Raw genomic sequence first — 7342 nt, forward strand, 5'->3', positions numbered from 1 at the left:
GATAACTCGCCATTATAGTTTATTTCTATAAAGTCCTTTAATTTAGAGGTTATGTTTTAATAAAGTTATCATCATTGAGAAGATTTGCGTTAAGTTGCCAGGAGTAAGCCTGCCTGGGAAGGGAGAGATTTAAAGACATAGCTAGGGGACAATGATCAGAAATCAGAATGTTATGATATTTAGAATCAACAATTTGAGAGACGAGATTGTTACTTATTAGAAAATAATCGATCCTGCTGTAAGATTTATGCACATGAGAGTAAAATGAGTAATCTCTACTTGTAGGATGTTGAGCCCTCCAAATATCAACCATATTCCTAGATTTGAGAAGATTATTTAGAAGTTTGGTGGATGCCAGTTCTGATGCTGGTCGTTTAGATGATCTGTCAATAAAGGGGTCAAGATAACAGTTCAAATCCCTGCTATTATTACGTTTGAACAGCCATCATCTGGAAGTAGGTCAAAAACTTTTCTAAAAAAATTATGATCATCTGAGTTTGGCCCATATACATTAAGGAGAGTTAATGGTTTCGAGTTTATGGTGCCAGTTACCCTCACGTACCTGCCCATTGGGTCACTGACGACAGACGATGTCTGAAATGGGACATTCTTTCTCAATAATATAGCCACACCACCAGCATGTGAGGTGAAAGGCGATTGGTATATTTGAGACACCCAGCTACACTTCAGTCTATGTTGTGTATCTTTTCTAATATGGGTCTCTTGTAGAAAAATAATGTCTGCAGCTAAGGACTTAAGGTGTTTAAAAACTTTTCCCCTCTTTATTGCAGTACCAAGACCTTTTACATTCCATGAGATTAGTTGCAGATTTTTCCCCTCTGTCCGCCCATCGCCGCGAACATCAGTCATTGTAGAAGTATATTGTCAGAGCTAGCAGTTTTGATGCCGAGTGGTACAAACGAGTAAAGCTTGTGCTTCTGGGTAAAACAAAACATACAATTACCACACCCCGAACTTCCCCCCTCCTCCTCCCAGCGACTGAGGAACACGACGCAAATCTTCCCCCTTTAAACGAAGCAGGAGCTGCCGGACAGATGGCGGACCGAACTCAGTCAGGTCACGGCACCTCCACCACAACAATCATTACACTTAAATGTAACTAAACAACCCGGATCTTTCAAAATGCACCCGAAACGTCAACGTCTGTATGTTATTAGAAAATATAGTTCGTCAAACGAACCACAGCTTAACGGAATTAGTTCACCTTAAGACTGTGAAGAGAAAAAGCAAAAACTGGATAAATGTGCCACACATGCTCACTAGTCCTTTTCAGTCGTGCTTCTCTTCCTCCGCAGGTGAGCCGCCTCTGCCCGAGCCGGGTCGTTGAATACCTCGGGGGGGTCACCATCCTGCCATTGCACCAGCAGCCAGGCCGGGTAGCGCAGCTGGAACTTGATCCCATCCCCTCTCAAGGCTTGCATCGCATTCCGAAAGGCGCGGCACTGGCTCATTACTTCGCTGGTGTAGTCTGGGAAAATCAAAACTTTGTTCCCCTTGTATTCCATCGGCTGCGTCCTGGCAAGGCATAGAATTTGCTCTTTGCTCTGAAAGTGATGTATTCGGGCTATGATGGTGCGTGGTTTCTTACCCGCCGCGGGCTTGGGCCACAAAGAGCAGTGTGCGCGGTCAACCTTCAGTGGATGCGGGAAATGTTGTTTGCCCAGTAGTTTGGGGATGAACTTAGAGACAAACTCATTCGGCCTACCTTCTTCTGAGTTTTCCTTGATGCTGACAATTTTGATGTTATGTCTTTGGGAGCGGGCCTCAAAGTCCAGTAACTTAGTTTGCTGCTGGGATACAAGCTTTGTGAGCTCCTCACATTTCGTTTCTAGTTCTCCCATACGCTCCTCGTGAGCCTTTGTTGCTAATTCCTGGCCAACCATGCGGTTCTGCAAGTCAGTCTGTGCGGCGAGGACAGATTGGAACTTAGCTTCAAGGGCGTCGAAGCGCTCGTCCAATTTCTCAAGAATTGACGCTGACATAGTTTTACATATTTCCTGGCACATCTCGAGCAACCGGATCTTGTCCCCTGGAGCACTGTCTCTGGGTTTGCTCTCGGTCCCGCCAGTATGGCCACTACTTACGTTAGCATTAGCCTCGTTAGCGTTAGCACCGCCAATGTACCCGTCCATAGTCATGTTTTTCCCGGAGTTTGCGGCTTTCTTCAATGGCGACATGATGGCCGGTGGCTAGCCAAGGATGCAACATCTAACGTCCCAGCTTCTAGGTGCTTTTATCGTGGTATTTAGTGATTTACTTAAAGTTGTGGTGGAGAGCGCAAACCAACACGTCTACATCTTACAGCTGCGCACTAGCGCCCCCTTTTTAAATCAATTTTACTGGACTTTGTTGTTAGACATAAAGAGCTTTCCACTGAATACTAAATTAAATGAAAAACTTAACAGTCTATATATTCTGTTGTAAAATATTACACAATTTCTTCTGAAAACTTATATTTTAATCTGCAGGCTTGTAAAAAAATGAAACATCTTTTAAAACGTTATTCACACAAAATGTAAAAAGCGTTAGAATTTAACATTGTTATGGCTGCTTGTCCAAGTTTTCTTAAAGCAAGTCTGTTTAAAAGTTGCCTTTTAAACAGACTCGCTGAAACAAACACTACTTATAAACATTAGCTCCATCAGATGAGATTTGTATTCTATAAATCTTCTCTGACGACAATGTTCATGACATATTGTAAAAACACAATCGCTCAATATTAAACTGTCAAAAAAGTCTTATGAGGTCATGGAACATTTATTGAAATATTTAAACTCTTTTTCACTTTGTTTCTCAATCTACAGATCTGCTCTTAGAGAAAATGAAAACTTAAAATCAGACATTAAAAGGTGTTGTTCACACGTCAAGTTAACAGAACATGTTTCAGCTCCAGATATTAGGATGCGGAGTTGAAAAGTTCACCAAACAATTAATCCATTATAATTTTTCTGATGTTCCTGCTGAATCTGTGTTATAAAGAACATGATCTGTTATATCTTTAACTCAGACTGACTGAGACAAAAACATCTTATGAAAAGGAGATCCAGAAGATCAGGTCAGTGTTGTTCAGGTTCTGTTTATATGAGGCATTGATGTGAAGGAGTTATTAATTAAAACACAAATTGCAGGTCCTAAGGGTTCATATGAACATTAGTTAAGATGACATTCAATTCTATTTATACTCAAAAGATGCTTTAATTTTCTCCACTACAGATCTGATTTAGAAGAAAAAGAAGAACAACTGAAATCAGCCACTGACAAGTAATGTTAATAACCTGAAATAAAACATGACAATGTAAAATAATTTAATTGTGTAAAAATCATCCAACAGATCTACTTTTATTTGAAGATTATGAAACACTACAATACTGTGATGATTCTGCATCATTGGCATTATGAGCTTTTATCTGTCATATTTTAAAACAGAGTCACTGAGACAAAAACATCTTATGAAAAGGAGATCCAGAAGATGAGGTCAGTGTTGTTGACATGAGACAATGATCCAATAACTTATTGATCACAGACATTTCAACTTACAAGATCTAATAAAATAATGAAGACTCAAAATCTTTTGAGTTTATTTAAATCTTTATTAAATAACATATTTTGTTCTTTCCAGATCTACTTTAAGCCAGAAAGAGGAAAAAGTGAAATCACTAACTCAAAGGTATTGATTCAGGAGAACAGGGATGGTTTAAATGATAATACTGAGATTTCAATATCCAGTTTTCAATATATGTTTTAGTGGTAAAATGTTAAAATGTAAATTACTTTGAGATTCTATTGGACCATGTTTTGAGTGGAATTGTGTTTGTATCCTTCACTTATATCAACTCTAAATTACTGTTTATGTTTCTACAGTTTGTCATACATGGATAAGAACCTCATAGAGGCAAAGTAAGTAATATTATCTTCATCTTTTCAAAGTTTAAATACTGTAGCAGATGCAAAACATACATCTGTTTAAGACAGCAATGCAACATCATGAAAATTTCTGTTTCTTATATCAGCAACATCAAAATGTTTATTTTATTACAATAACTTGAAGCACTTTGCATTAACAGAGCTGCGCTGAGACGAAAACAACAAGAACTCACTTCCTTCAAAGACAGGTATTTGCATATATGCACAATTTATTTTCTGTAATATATCCTAAGCAATGCAAGAATGTTAGTAGATGAAAAATGTAAAGGTCATACTTATATTTTCTGTTACAGAATGGCAGGACAGCTCTTTGTTTCCAAACCTACTGCAGAAACTGATGACCTTCACAAGCAGAAATTAGAGGAAACAATGTAAGATTTATTTAGAAATTAAACTGAGGGATTCTGTGTAGTTTCCTTAATTTCTATATTTATCCCTTTGTTTTCAAACACTTGTATTACTTATAAATCAAAATGTTTTGTTCTCAAACAAATGAATGAGAATGAGTTTTCACTTTTCATAAAAAGGCATGTTTATTGTTAAGTAACTCATATATATGGTACAGATGATCCCAAAGGTTTTCATACAACAAGCAGATTTAGGTTTAAAGTTATCTTTGATTTTCACCAACATGTTTTTTTCTACCTGCAAATAATGTTTTGGAGTGCCCATACCAGTTACTGGGGAGTGTGTGTGAATCTGAGGAAGGAGTTAAAAGTTATGGTAAAGACAAAAAAATTGCACATATTTAAAGATTTGGATAATATAAAGACCAATAAAAACAAGCAAAGATTTGTTGAGTAATTATAGAAAATGTTTGATTACTTTATTGGTAGGAATTTCGTTTTAGTTGATAAGGTCGATTGTATTAGTGATAAAAATGGCCTCCTTTGAAATATTGAATGGTAAAGGAGAGATAAATATGGGGATTCACTTTTCAAAGCCATATTTTCAAAAATGTTTTCATTCATTTATAGCTGTTACAGTTTCAAACTAAATATTTAGTTAGATGGTAAATGGACTGAACTTATAAAGCGCTTTTCCAATCATTTTTGACCACTCAAAGCGCTTTAGCAAGCTACATTGTAGTTTTCAGCTAAATAAATATTTAGCTCGCTAATTATTATTTAGTTTGAAACTGAAACATGCATACATAAATGAAGTAACATGATATAATTATGATTTTATAAAACTGTGCTTTTTGTTTTTCTCTGATGACAGACTATTTGACCCAATTTATTACCCCAAATATTTGACTTTGTAGCATTACAAACAAAACCCCACATGATACCTCCAACCTAAGTTTCAGAACTGATTAAACATCTTGGATGAGAAGTGTAATGTCTTCAAGATAAGAAGTCAATTCCAGTTCCCTTTAATTCTCAACATCATGTCCTGAGTGGTGGATATGCTGTGCAAATTTAATAGGAAAATGTCACATTTACATGTAAATATTTTCATTTCTTTATATAGACAAAAGAAAATTAAATCAGTAGTGTAAAGCATAGGCAATCAGATACCTTTGATATCTCAATATCAGTAGGTCCAACGGAATAAACAATACTGGTTGATCTCTACTAGTTTTACATTATTTCAATACCTGATGAGCCCAGACTCATCGTAAACTGTTTGGTTCAGTGAAAATCTAAATCTGCCAATGTTATTAATAGTTAATAAAAAGTCACATACACTGAATGACTTGAAAATATCAAAGCCTTAGAAAACAAATCTGCACCATTTGAATACTTCTGGATTTTTACTGCATGATCTCTGGTGTGGAGATTTTGTCAAATCTTTACCACAGGCTTACCAATGAGGTAATAGTTCTGTCTGTGTGTATGCGACACTTTGTTGACATGCTGTCTTCTAATACAGATGCTGTCGATCTCATCATGTCTCATCGGCCCATACAAATAAGCTGAAACTCTTGAGTTTTCATACACTTTTTTACTATCACAGAGAAAAGAAAAAGGTGTTGTTGCACACCCCCCCTCTCCCCTCCTTCTCTCTCTCTCTCTACTCCCCCTTCTGAGAGGAGGGAGATGTTGCTCTCCAGCTCTCCGTCTAACGGGTCCGAGAAGCCTCTAACTCCTGAGTATTACTACAGATGAGAATATAGAGGACATTCTGTTTAAGCTGGGTGAGAGAAAAACTAGCCTGGTTTCTGACGACCTCCATCCAGATGTCCCACCCTTTTTCACCCTGTGAACTAGCCAGATTGAGCAGCCCCAATCAGTTAGTTTCACGGAGCACACCTGTTAACGGTCGCTCTTTCTCTTATTACAACTTGCACTTGTTATTGAACCAGGTTGGTTTTAGTGACTCGGGCGAGTCCCAAGGGTGTTGTTTTGGCTAAAAGCAACCTATAAAACATTTTCCACTTTCTCCTCCCAGAATCATCATAGCTATTTTACAACCATCAAAGAACTTTAAGGTGACTCATTAACTGAATGTCCACAACATCTTAGATTTTCTTAATGCTAATTATTTTATTAGTCAGGCAATTTTGCAAGGGTCAGTACAGCTTAAATCAGTAACAGAAATAATCAAATAAGTAAAATCAAAAATCCAGCCTGTCTTTCCCTAATGCTGACACTGTGAACTAAAAAAGGGAAACTGTGAGAGAGACGAACGGAGTTTGGGATCTTGAACCCCAGAACCGGCCTGATGATGAAAAAGGTGTTGCAGCAGCAGGAGGCTCCCAGTACAGGAAGAGTACTGAGTCAGAGCGGCAGATCTCGGGCCTCAGGGTGACTTCCTCTTGTCCGTAGCGGTCCTCTCTTTCTTGTCTTGTAGCTCTGTAGCTCCTTTCTCCTCGTCTCACGATCTTTCTGGTCCATTGAGATGTAGAAGAGCTGGTCTCATGGAAGGAACACACCAGTTCTTCCTCTTTGCTTTTGTTCTTTGCCTTTATCTTCATCTTTGCCTTGGTCTTTTTCTTTGTCTTTGGGGTCCCAAACCCAGCTGGTGAGAAAAGTGCAATTTGAAGCCACATGTTGCGGGGCTAACGGGTTGGTCCTCTGTGGCTCCGGCTCTTCTTCAGCTGCAGAGTTCTTTGTCCATCTCGATGTTGGCCCGAAGCTGCCTGAAGGATCCAACCAAAGATTCCTCTTTTGCACCCACCTTATGAAAGATTTATCCACCCTTTTGGTGTGTTTGCATTGGCTAGCTTTGTTGCTGTGCCTGTCTCATTGGCTGACTGCTTGGACCGATGATCTCATATCCATCACCGTTTTGGAGACATGATGTCTGTTCTAATGACCCAGGGTTGCTCAACAGTCCTCTTGTGTCTAGCCTTTTCTTAGGAAAGTTGAAGTTCAGCAATAAGGCCTTAGTCACCTCCACTCTCCTATCAGTTTCTCTTTCCCCCTACCATCTACCTCCAACACATCAGTGA

At 38.4% G+C, this 7342-nt stretch overlaps 1 long non-coding RNA gene across 1 annotated transcript; it reads left to right on the forward strand.

The window, feature by feature from the left end:
• Window positions 1–3027: 3027 nt before the first annotated feature.
• On the forward strand, window positions 3028–4316 carry LOC106943494 (uncharacterized). Its single transcript, XR_001423929.1, has 7 exons — window positions 3028–3076; window positions 3235–3282; window positions 3448–3495; window positions 3641–3688; window positions 3883–3918; window positions 4086–4133; window positions 4239–4316. It is a non-coding gene; the product is annotated as an uncharacterized LOC106943494 (long non-coding RNA).
• The last annotated feature ends 3026 nt before the right edge of the window (window positions 4317–7342 follow it).

The sequence above is a fragment of the Poecilia latipinna genome, unplaced genomic scaffold (assembly GCF_001443285.1).
Source record: "Poecilia latipinna isolate Pla-1442-1.1 unplaced genomic scaffold, P_latipinna-1.0 Scaffold5368, whole genome shotgun sequence".
NCBI lineage: Eukaryota > Metazoa > Chordata > Actinopteri > Cyprinodontiformes > Poeciliidae > Poecilia > Poecilia latipinna.